The sequence below is a fragment of the Leptonychotes weddellii genome, chromosome 1 (assembly GCF_054177405.1).
Source record: "Leptonychotes weddellii isolate Sample4059 chromosome 1, ASM5417740v2, whole genome shotgun sequence".
Taxonomy (NCBI): domain Eukaryota; kingdom Metazoa; phylum Chordata; class Mammalia; order Carnivora; family Phocidae; genus Leptonychotes; species Leptonychotes weddellii.
The window spans coordinates 5437678-5449828 of record NC_138369.1 but is presented as its reverse complement, the minus strand read 5'-3'; the positions used below and the strand labels follow the sequence as shown (position 1 = coordinate 5449828).

The 12151-nt window shown below is 45.0% G+C and overlaps 1 protein-coding gene across 1 annotated transcript in view; it reads left to right on the top strand.

Annotated features, from left to right (window-relative positions):
* Positions 1 to 5577: 5577 nt before the first annotated feature.
* The window catches only part of LOC102728454 (uncharacterized), a 67967-nt gene continuing 61393 nt past the window's right edge, over positions 5578 to 12151 (top strand). The window contains 1 exon segment of the mRNA XM_031037909.2: positions 5578 to 5889. The gene's annotated coding sequence lies outside the window, so the exon portion shown is untranslated.

The following is a 12151-nucleotide window of genomic DNA, read 5'->3' as shown; positions in this document are numbered from 1 at the left end:
TTATGTTGTTGATTTAAGGATGGTTTTATTATGGTTGGAGACTATACCTGGTATGATTTCAATTTATTTCAATTTGTTGACATTTGTTTTACGACCCAGTATGTGTTCTATCTTGGTGGATGTTCCATGGGAACTTGATAAGAATGTGTATCGGCTGTTGTTGGATGTAGTGTCCTATAAATGTCAATTGAGTGTTCTACAAATGTTAATTGGATACTGATATTTAATGACATTGTTCAGTTCTTCTATATCTTTGTTGACTTTTTGTCTAATAGTGCCATAAATTTCTGAGGAGGGTGTTGAAGTACCCAGTTATAATTTTGGATCCCTCTATTTTTCCTTCCAGTTATATTAGTACTTTTTTTTAGATTTTGATTTTATTATGAACATTTTCAAGAATACAGCAATTGAAAGAACTTTACAGTGAATGCCTGTATACTCACCACATAGATTTTACCATTATAATGTTTTGCTATACTTGTTTGTTCTAGCATATAGCCATCATCTATCATCAATAAAACCATCTTGTTTTGATACATTTCTTTCTTTTTTCCAGCTTTATTAAGATATGATTGACAAGCAAAGATTGTACATATTTAGGTTGTACAATGTGGTATCTTTTTTTATAGTGTACAACTGATGACATATCAGTTTTTGATTCACATATTTTGATTCTCTGTTGTAATCCCTGTCTTCTTGGTGGAGTGATTCTTTTATTATCAAGTAATTCCCTTGTCCCTAGTAATTTACTCTGATCTGAAATCTACTTTTGGCATGTTCTTTCTCCAGTTCCTTCCTCTCCAAGATCTTCTCTCTGTCTTTAATTCAGAGAATAAGGGATGCCACGTGCCACCACTGGAAGGCAATGGAAGTTCAGACTCTCATTCCATCTGCACTGACAATATTCTAGCTGGGAAAGGGAATGCAACCCTTTGTTGCCTGCTGATGCCACTTGGTGCGGGGGCGGGGGGTGTGAATGACCACACTTCCTACTCATTCTCCCCTGACACTGATCCAGCTATCTTCTACCACACCAGTGGGAGACAAAGAAACAGACTCCCAGCTCTGTGTCCACTGATGCTGCAGTGGAATAGGAAAGCACCCACCTGGGATGCTTGCTGTTGCCCAGGGTGGCAAGAGTCTAGGTGTCTGGCTTCCACTTTGTTGATGCTGCTGGTGGGACAGAAAAGTGTCTTCCTGGGCATTTGCTGTTGCTGAATCAGGGAATCAGTAGAGACCAAGTCAGCAGGTAAAAAAGTGCCTGCCTGGGCTGCCTGATGCTGATGGTAGGAAATAGGTGTCTATACTCCCCACTCAGTTCTCACTGACAGCACAGAGTTTGGGTGGGGTAGGGTGGGTATGGTAAAAAATTTTTCTGTCCTGCTGAGTTTTCCATGACCTGACCCTTTAGCCAGAGAGAACATGCTTGTCTAAGGACTTTTATTTTGCCTGGGTCTGTTGGTGATTCCAAGTTGCAGGCATCTCTGGTGATCAGAATTGGGTAAATGGAAAATTTTAATAAAATGTAAGAAACTTCTTACTGTGTAATGCATTCCTCAAGTGCTGAGGTCCTTAGCCAGTCCACCTTCCTCTTTCCATCTTTTAGTCTTCATACAATTATTTGTTGAATTGTTTCCAAGGCTTTATATTATGTTTAGCAGGGAGAAACAGGGAAAAGTGAGTCTATACCATCTTGTCCCAAACTGGGAGCTACATTTTTTTCCTTTACTATTTGGGTATTTCTTTCTTTTTTTTTTTTTTCTATTTGAGTATTTCTTAAGTTTTTGCTTCATATTTTTCATGTTTTGTTGATCTAATAAAGGAGTTCTTTTTATCTATTACATTTTCAGTGTGTTATCCTCAGATATAAAAAGCTTCTTATGTATTGGTCTTGTGTGCAGTCACCATGATGAGCTTACTGATTATAAATCAAATTGTGATGGGGTGCCTGGGTGACTCAGTCTGATTGAGCATCCAACTCTTGATTTTGGCTCAGGTCATGATCTCAGGGTCGTGAGACTGAGCCTTGTGTGGGGCTCTGTGCTCAGCAGGGAGTTGCTTGAGATTCTCTCTCTCCCTCAATCTCTGCCCCTCCCCCCACTTGTGCACTCTCTCTAAAAAAATTAAAATAAATAAAATAGAAATCAAATTGTGAGTAGGACCTGCAGGATTTCCTGGGCAGATGATTTTGTCATTAGGAACATTAATGATGCTGCAGTTATCCTTGTCCTTGTCTCATATAGATTGGGAGTTGTTCCAGTCCTTAACCATTAGTGATTGTTATGGGCTGAAATGTGCACCACCCCCTCTCTCCACAATTCCTGTGTTGAAGCCCTAACTCCCAGTATCTCAGAATGTGACTGTATTTGAAGATAAGGTCTTTATAGAGGTAATTAAGTTAAAATGGGGTCAACAGAGCAGACCCTAATCCAAATGACTTGTATCTTTATAAGAAGAGGAAATTTGGGCAGAGATGTGGACAGAAGGAAGACCAGGTGAAGACACAGGGAGAAGACAACTATCTACAATCTGAGAAGAGAGGCCTAAGACAGATTCTTCCCTCGTGATCCTCAAAAGGGACCAACTCTGCTGACACACTGACCTCAGAATTCTAGCCTCCAAACTGTGAGAAAATAAATTTCTGTTGTTTAAGCCACCTAGTCTGCAATACTTTGTTATGACAGCCCCAGGAAACTCCTACAGGTTTTAATGCCCTTTTAATGTTTTCCAAATTAAGGAAGGTCTTTCTATTCTGTGAGTTCTATATTAGAAATGGATATTATATTTCTCAAAATATTTTTATTATGGAAAAAAGGCACATAACATAAAACTCATCCTGACAACAATTGCCAAGTGTACATTACAATATTATTAACCACATGCACATTGTCATGCAACAGATCCTCAGAACCACCCCCTCTCATCCCACATGACTGAAGCTCTACACACACCGAAAAACTCCCCACCCACCCTACCCCCAGCCCTTGGCACCCACCATTTTACTTTGTTTCTATGAGTTTGACTACTTTAGAGTCCTCATATAAGTGGAATCATGTGGTATTTGTCATTTTGTGACTGGTTCATTTCACTGAGCATGATGCCCTCAAGGTTCACACATGTTGTAGCATATGACAGGATTTCCTTCTCTGAATAATATTCCGTTGTATGAACACAGCACATTTTCTTTATTTTTTCATTCAACAATGTATATTTAAGCTGTTTCCATCTCTTGGCTATTGTAAATACTGCTACAGTGCATTTTCTCAAATGTTTTCCTGGCACTCAGTGAGACTGAAAAAAAATTTCTTATATACATTAGCTAATGTAATATATTACCTTTCTAAATTTCTAAAGTTTAAATATTTGCCTCTCCATAGATAAATCTTGCCTAATTGTGATTTGTGTTGATACCAGTTCATTAATAATTTAAGATTTTTTTATCAAATATTTTTCCATAATGGCGTTTTGTGTGTTCAGGAAGTTTGCATATGATATGGGGATTTCCTAATTCTTGAATATTTAGTAGAGCTTTCTAGTAAACCTTTAGGATAGGAAGTATCTTCCTAGATGTGAGGCAGAGAGCAGAAAAATAATAAAGTGGTTGCTATACTTAACTATATCCAAAAAAAACTGTAGTTTTATTAAATCATTTTTTACATACTCTTTGCTTACTTGTTAGAATAGTGCATATTATTTTATTAATGAAAAGAGAATTCAATAAGGTATTTTAAAATAAGACAATATCTATTGAGAATTTCTAAGAAATATGAAAATTTTAACAATATGTTGCTATCAATTCCCTCATCTGTAAAATGGAGATAGATAATAGCATCTTCCTTGTAGATTTGCTGTGAAAATACTCAGGAGTGATGTGCATAAAATGCTTATCATCATGTACATTGGAGATTAATGCTCTATTCATTTTTCCACAAGGATGATTATAGCTTTTTTTAATGCTAGAAGACTGAAGTTTTCAAAATATATTCTGTTGTTGCAAAGTGAGTCACTTTTATAAATTCTTCTAACAGTTTGATGATCCCTTTGGAATATAAATTCAGGCTTCTGTGCATGTATGCATGTGTGTGGGTCTGTCTTTATACCTATATCTTAAATAATACTTAAAGCCTTATAATGAAAAGCTGTCCTCCTCACTCTTTTCTGACTCCCAGAAACAACTTCTTTATAGTAAATTGTAATTCTGTATTTCTAAATTCTGTAATTCTGTATTTCTGAAAAATAGCATGTAGTTCTCTTACATATCTTAAAACATAACTTCCCTTATCCAATATAATTATTTAATGAATTAGGATAAACCAAAAGTCAATGTCTATTGTTTTATTACATAAATATTTAGCACTTTATGACATATGAATCTTATCTGTTGATATGCCAGGTAGGATATTATGAATACATTTTCTTTCTCATTTTTTCTTTTGACCTTTTAAATGTAAATTCTTTCTTTCTATCAATTCATCACGGTTTTTCCCTCTCCACCAGGAATTTAAATCTCCTTTCCGCAAGACTGTTGAATCTCAGATCTGTACCTCTGAAACAAATAATGCAATATATGTTAAGAAAAAAAAAAAGAAGAAGAAGGTAGCAGGAGGGGAAGAATGAAGGGGGGGAAATCGGAGGGGTAGACGAACCATGAGAGACGATGGACTCTGAAAAACAAACTGAGGGTTCTAGAGGGGAGGGGGGTGGGAGGATGGGTTAGCCTGGTGATGGGTATTGAGGAGGGCACGTTCTGCATGGAGCACTGGGTGTTATGCCCAAACAATGAATCATGGAACACTACATCTAAAACTAATGATGTAATGTATGGGGATTAACATAACAATAAAAAAATTTTTTTAAAAATCTCCTTTCCGTAGATCCAGATGCATGGGACAGTTTATCAGTTTCAGTTTTTGCTTGCCGACATCCCTCTTGGGCTTGAGCATATACATATGCATACATATACACCTATATCTAAAAGAATAGAGGAGGAAAGGATGTTTATCTCTGGGCAAAGGACTGGGAGACAATGCTGGGAATGAGGATGTTTTACTGACTTTGTATCGCTTTTTAAAGTTTTCCTATATGTGTATCTATGACCTAGTACCCTCCCTGTCCCGCCAAAATTCTTAAAAATAGCGTTAGATCAATAAGGCAAGTTGTAGAGCAATGTGCACATATAATCCATTTTCAAAGAAATTAAGACAGCAAACATGCACAAAAAATTGCAAGCCCTAAATATGGACACGTTCTTTAGGATTGTGTGAGCCTGTGTGAACGTGGAGAAAGGACTGTAGTTTCATGTTCATCCTGCTACTAGTGCAGTCTAGGGATACACGTAAAGCCCCGCCTCCAGCCCCGCCCCTGGAGCTGATTTCCTCCCACCGCCCCGCCCACCAAGCCTATTCCAGCCACACTCCTGCCCCTGGAATTGGTCTCCGCCCACCACACCTCCTCTTGACTACGACCCCGCCCACTGCCACGCCCCAGGTGTGGTCTCCGCCCACCTGCCCGCCCGCCGTCTCGCTGTTCCCGCCCACAGTCCCACCCACAGACCTGATCTCCGCCCGGATGCCTGGCACCGCCCACAGCCCCGCCCCTAGGACTGGTCTCCGTCCCTGGTGCTGACCCAGGCCGGGGCCGTGGGGCCCTCACTAATTGAACTAGAAATCCTCGCCCGAGGCTGGGGTACGCGGCGGTCGACCTCGCCCGACCCCACCCAGAGCCCCTAAACGTCCCTCTCCACGGCGGCTCGACAGAAACCGGAACTGGGGCGCGAGGCGGCCAGCCCGAGACCGGAAGCGGAAGCGTGGGGCGGTGCCGTGGAAGGAGCCTCGGGTGGCTTGCTGCGTGGGGTGTGCGGTCTTCTCCGCGCGGGACCAGCTTCACGTGGTATGTTTGGCCTCGGGGCGAGGGGCCGGACTCGGTGCGCGGCGGGCAGTCCGGGGCTTCCGGTAGGCGCCCAGGGAGGGGCACGGGCCGCGGGCATTCCCGATCTCGGGCTCTGGCGTCCCCGCGTCCCTCAGTCCCCAGCCGGAGCCCCGTTTCCTCCCCTGGGCTGTTTCCTCAGGTCGGTCCGAAGCTGCTGTTCCTCCCAACTCTGGACGCCGCCGCCCTCACCCCACTCTGAGGGGTGATTTTGCCCCCCAGGGGACTTTGAGCAATGTCTGGAGGCATTGTTTTGGTTGTGCAAATGGGGGTGTGGGGAGGCGCAACTAACATCTAGCGGGTGGAGGCCAGGGATGCTGCTCAGCATCCTACGGTGCACGGAACAGCCCCCCACAACGATGCATTATCAATAGTGCCGGGGTCGGGAAATCCTGCTGTAGGGCCCCAAAATCTCTGAAGTCCTGAGTCAACCTTGGAAATTGTTTCAAAGTCAGCTGAGTCACTTATCCGCCCCCTAAGTGACAAGCCATGTTTAAAGTGGAGTCAGAGGGTGCCTCGGTGGCTCAGTTGGTTAAGCATCGGACTCTTGGTTTCTGCTTAGGTCATGATCTCAGGGTCCTGGGATCCTGCTACCTTCGGGCTCCTTGCTCAGCATGGAGTCTGCCTGAGATTATTTCCCCCACTCTCTCTCCCCTTCTCCTCCTCCCCCCCTGCACTCTCTCTCTCTAAAATAAATAAATAAAATCTTTTTTAAAAATTAAAAAAAAGTAAAGCGTATGTAGTCACCGTAAAATCTTTATCCAGCCAGATGAGTTGAGCAAGTCAAATGCACACACAGCATGACACTGCTTTCCTCCCACTTGGGGTGCGGATGGTTGGGTGGGAATCAGGTAAATCCAGTCACTGCCAACATTTACACTTTAAGTAAATGGAAAAAAAAAAGATGGATGGGGTGGTCTATCTATCCAAGAACTATTACTCCCTATAAAAAGGCCTTAACAATCTTTGTGCCTTTTTTTTTCCCCAGAAAAGAAAAGCATCTCTTGAGCTCAAGTTTGTGTTAAAACCAGCTTCAAGGTCCACCAGCCTCAGAGTCCACCAGCCTTACTGGTCCGTGGATTTCTGTGACCAGGTGAGGACCCTGAGGAACTTGTAACAGGTTCCAGCATCCTCCACTGTGCAGAGGGAGCTGTTAATGGGCTTCCCTGTGCTCAGGCTGTAAACACAAAGAGCCGCTAAGAGTGAGGGTATCTTAAGGAAAAATATTTGTATGTTTGATGGATTATGTTCAAAGGAAAGATACTGAGGTGAGTGTTGTTATGTGTGTGGAAATAAGGCCATAAGTACAGTTATATGCAAATAAGTACGCATTAAGCAAATACATAAATCACTAAATGTATGTTAACGGTAGAGAAATAGATTTTCTTGCATTCCATAATACTAAAAATTTCAGGATTTTATATATAAGCATAAATACATAAAGTTTTTATATGTATATGTAGTACTACAAGTCATCCCAGTAAAGATTAGCAGGACTCCTCAGCAGCATTCCTCAGGCGCATTCAATTTGACTTCTAAAGCCCTATAAATCCTCCTCAGAGATTCACAATAAAGGGACATCTGGGGGGAAAAAATGCTTTGAACTTTCTTTTAGTAACAGAAATATAGAATTGAATTGACCAGCAACCAGATGCATTTTGAAGAAGTGGATTTTTTTTTTCTTAATGAGATTTAAAATTATCTAGAGGAATATCCAACAACTTGTGTGTTGAAGATAGGGCATTTGTTTCAACAAAGATTGTCCTCTCTACCTTGTCTTCTGGCAGGAATTAACTTTATTTCTTAAAACTTTTCTGAAATAATGGTCTGGTGATTCACATTACAGAGGATCCTGTTAAGTAGTCTTCTACTTAATTGTTGGGTTTTACTAATTACATGCATGTGTGTGTGTGTCCCATTTTCATTCTCGATTTCCTGTAATGTTTCGGAGGGGAATGTTTGTCATGCAGTAGATATTCTTTGAGTGCACAGTTTATGGCGATCAACCCTTCTTGTTTATTTGAGAGTGAGAGGTTTACCAGGACACAGGACATTTAGTGTTCAAACCAGAACAGTTCTAGACAAACCAGGATGGCTCATCGTCTCTGTGAGGCAGGCCCTGGGCCAGATGGTAGAGACCTGGGAGAGCCAAACTGACCTTGTTCTGCCTCCATGGAACTTACATTCTAATAGGGAATTGTGATCTTATTTATTTTTTCAAAGATTTTATTTATTAGAGAGAGCACGAGCAGGGTGAGGGGCAGAGGGAGAAGCAGACTCCCCACTGAGCAGGGAACCCTATATGGGACTCGATCCCAGGACTCCAGTATCATGACCTGAGCTGAAGACAGATGCTTAACTGACTGAGCCACCCAGGTGCCCAAGAATTGTGATTTTAAACACCTAATGACAGGAGTGATGTGGGAGCTTGGCACAGAGAACTCAATCGAGGGAACAGGGAAGCCTTCTTGAGAAGGGCTGATATTTACCTTAAGAGCTGAGGTTGGGGTCAGATTTAGCTAGCTATAGAGTTGCTGGAGCAAGGGTGTGGGATTATTTTCAAGAGAGCATTTCAGGCAAAGGGAGCTGCATGACGACAACCCCTGAAGCAGGAGAGAGCCTTGTGTGCTCCATGAGCTGGGAAGACAGGAATGGCTGAGCCGAGACAGCAAAGTGGGGCGTGCAGAGCAGGGCAGGCCGGACCAGGTCAGATCTTAGATTGGACTCTGTTCTAGGACCGGTGGAGAGACATGGTAGCGATGTGAGCACTGGGAGGATGTGATTCACATTTGGTCTATGTGCGTGGGTTAAAATGGACTTCAGGATTCAGAAGGAAGATTTAAGAGGCAAGACTGGGGGTGGTAGGAAGAAGTTTAGGGATAAGATAATGGTTCCCTAAGCCCGGATGGTGGTTGTGGAATAGGAAAGAAGTGCGAAGAGGAGACCTGGGAGTTTAGAACTGAGAAAATATAACGATGCTTTCATTCGTGCTTGTATTTGCCAGATGGTACCAGGCCTTTCTCTGCCCCCAGCTCCTGTCCATGTGAACCTGCAGGCCTCCCCCCACACCCAGGCCCACGCTTTCATCCTGCTTTGCCACTCACAGGCCCCCTCCTCTGCATCCTGGAAGAAGTCAGGCCTGAGTATGTCCACGGCTGCCCTGTCTCCTGCGGGAGCCACGAGGCACCTGTAGCTATTGCAAAGAAACCAATGAGAAATACGATCAAAATTTCATTGCTTTCAGTCCTTCTGGCCACGTTTCAAGTGCTCAGTAGCCACATGTGGCTTGTGGCTGCCAGTTGGACAGAGCAGTTAGAGGACATCTCTGTCATCCCTGGAAGTTCTCCTGGGCAGCGCTGGTATAGGGTGGCCCATCCTCTCTGACCTTCCAGCACTGACATACATCCGGGTGCAGGAGTCACTGAATCTCTAAACTGAGCACAGACCCCTCTGCCCTCCTATGAGATTTCACCTGCCAGAAGACCTTGATGGGGACCTTGGGGCCTGAAAGTGCCCCAGGCACCTTCTCAGCCTGCTTTTCCTCTGGGGGCTCCGGGAGTGGCTGGGTCCCAGCCGTCTCACTGCTCAGCTCAGTGACTGGGCTCTTCCTAACTGCAGATTGGGTCCCTGGTGGGGAGAAAGGAGACATCCTCCACCCGCAGAAGGGAAAGAGGCTCCATAGCAGTTGTCTGGGTCTGCTGGACTCACTCCAGGCCTCAGGGAAGGTTGGATGTGAGAGGCTGTATTCCTTTCCTGTCGCTGCTGTAACAAATTACCAGAGACTCAGTGGCTTAAAGCAACACAGATTTCTTCTCCTGCCATTCTGGAATGCAGAAATCCCCAGTGGTCGGCAGGGCTGCATTCCTTCCAGAGGCTCTAGGGGAAACTCCTTGTCCTTGTCTTTTCCATCTCATAGAGGCCACCTGCCTTCCTTGGCTTGTGGCTTCTGCCTCCATCTTCAGAGCCGGTGGGTAGCATCTTCAAATCTCTCTCTCTCTCTGACTCCTGCTTTCATCATCACAGCTCCTTCTCTGACCTGACCTTCTTACCTCCCTCTTGTAAAGACTCTTGTGATGACATTGGGCTCACCCGGATAATCCTGGATACTCTCTCCATCTCAGGAGCCTTACCTTAATCACGGCTACACAGTCCCTTGTGTATGGAAGCTCACACATTCACAGATTCGGAGGAGTAGAACACCTTTGGGGCAGGGGCATTAATCTGTCTCCACACAGGCCCAGGAGGCAAAGATGCCCTGAACTCGTTCTCTCCACCTGGCCCAAACTCTTAGTGTACCACGTTCCCCTCCCTGCTCACACTCACACCCTTTATTGCATTTATCTGTTGGGTGCCAGGACGGCCCACATAGAGACCTCAAGAAGCTGGTTCTATGGAGTTATATTTGATTCCCTAACTCCAGGGAAAGGAGGCCATTCATTCCCTTTTTATAAAAAGGAAACATTCCATAGACACCGCTTTGAACCTTCTTTTTTTTTTTTCACTTAAATTTATTGGAGATAAGAATCTCTATCAATACCTAGAGATCACCTCTTTCTTTTCTGGCTGCGAGTTTCTTCATTCTGTGGATATTCCCTAGTTTATTGAGCTAATTCCCTATTGATGGTCAGTATTGTTTCCAGGTCTTTGATATTCTAAATAAGGCCAGGGTGAATCATTGCACCCTTATCCTTTAGTATTTGTGTCCTTGTCCTTTAGTATTTGTGTATCCTTGAGGTAGGTTCCTAGAAGTGTGATTGGCAGGGAAGGCGTAAATGTTGCTGTGTTTTGCTTGAAGTTGGCAACTTTCCTTCCATAGGAATTATGCCCCAGCAGTGTATGACCATGCCCTTCCAGACAGGCTTGCCAAGAGGAGATGTGGCCCACCAGGCCCTTGTTGATCTGACAGATAAAAAATGGTATCAGTGTAGTTGCAGTGTGCGTCTCTGTTATTATGAACAAGATCACTGGTGGTTCTACCAAGGGTCGTGTCCTTGAAATGGTGGTGGTGGAAACCAGAGTGTCCTGGGCTGAGGAGGGGCTGGGATGTGGGGAAATGAGAGAGCGAGACCCTTTGCCTGTGATCAGAGAGAGGGGCTGGGTAGTAACAGAGAGAAAACTGCTCTTAAGATGGATTTATTTCACGGGGCACCTGGGTGGCTCGGTCACTGAGCATCTGCCTCCGGCTCAGGTCATGATCCCAGGGTCCTGGGATCGAGCCCCGCATTGGGCTCCCTGCTCAGCGGGTAGCCTGCTTCTCCCTCTCCCACTCCCCCTGCTTGTGTTCCCCCTCTCTCTGTCAAATAAATAAATAAAATCTTAAAAAAAAAAAAAGATTTATTTCACTACTGAAAAACACTTCCTTGGGTTTCCATGGTGTAAGAAAGGGCCCAGTAGAGCGGGCGAGCTGGACAGGAGGGGCAGGCAAGACAGTCGATTGTGCGCAGCTCCTGAACGGGCAGGCGGGACAGAGCACAGAACAGAGCCGCAGAGCCGGGCCTGACACAGAAGGGGAGGCAGCTCTGGGTTTGGAACAGGAGGGAGGGCGGGGACCATGGTGCGCATGGCCGTTTGGGGGGCAGCGCGGGCAGGTAGATTCCTTCTCATGAAGATTGCTCTGAGAAGTAGGAGGCGGGACCAGCTGCCAAAAGCGAGGGTGTGTTTATTATCTGTTGCCCCCTAACAGATTGTCCCAAACCTCGGTGACTGAAGACAATAATAATCATGTGTCATCTCTCATGGTTTTTGTGGCTCAGGAACTCAGGGCAGCTTAGCTAGAAGGTTCTGGCTCAGGCACTTTGATGAGTTCCTAGCGGGATATCAGCTGGGGCTGCAGGGATCTGAAGTCTTGCCTGGTGCTGAGGGTTCACTGCCAAGGCGGTGACTCCCAGGCCGGCACACTGGTGCTGCTGTTGGAGGGAGCCCTCGGTTCCTCTCCAAGTCACCGCCGAGGTACTCTTGTCACGCGGGTCAGCCTGATGCAGGTGGGTGTCCACACCAGGAGGCTTCGGTCATCGGGGGCCATTTAGGAAGCGGGTTACATGGAGCGAAGAGGGGAGGGTGTGTGGGTGTAAAGAGATGAGAACAGGTGGATGGGTAGGGAGTCGCACTGACTTACGGAATGGCCTGCGGGGTCAAGGGCTCTGCACGTTGGTGACCGTGTTTCCCTAGAGGTGGTCGCATTACAGCTCTACCCCGGCGCTGCCACTGGGCAGGCGTGAAGGTGGGG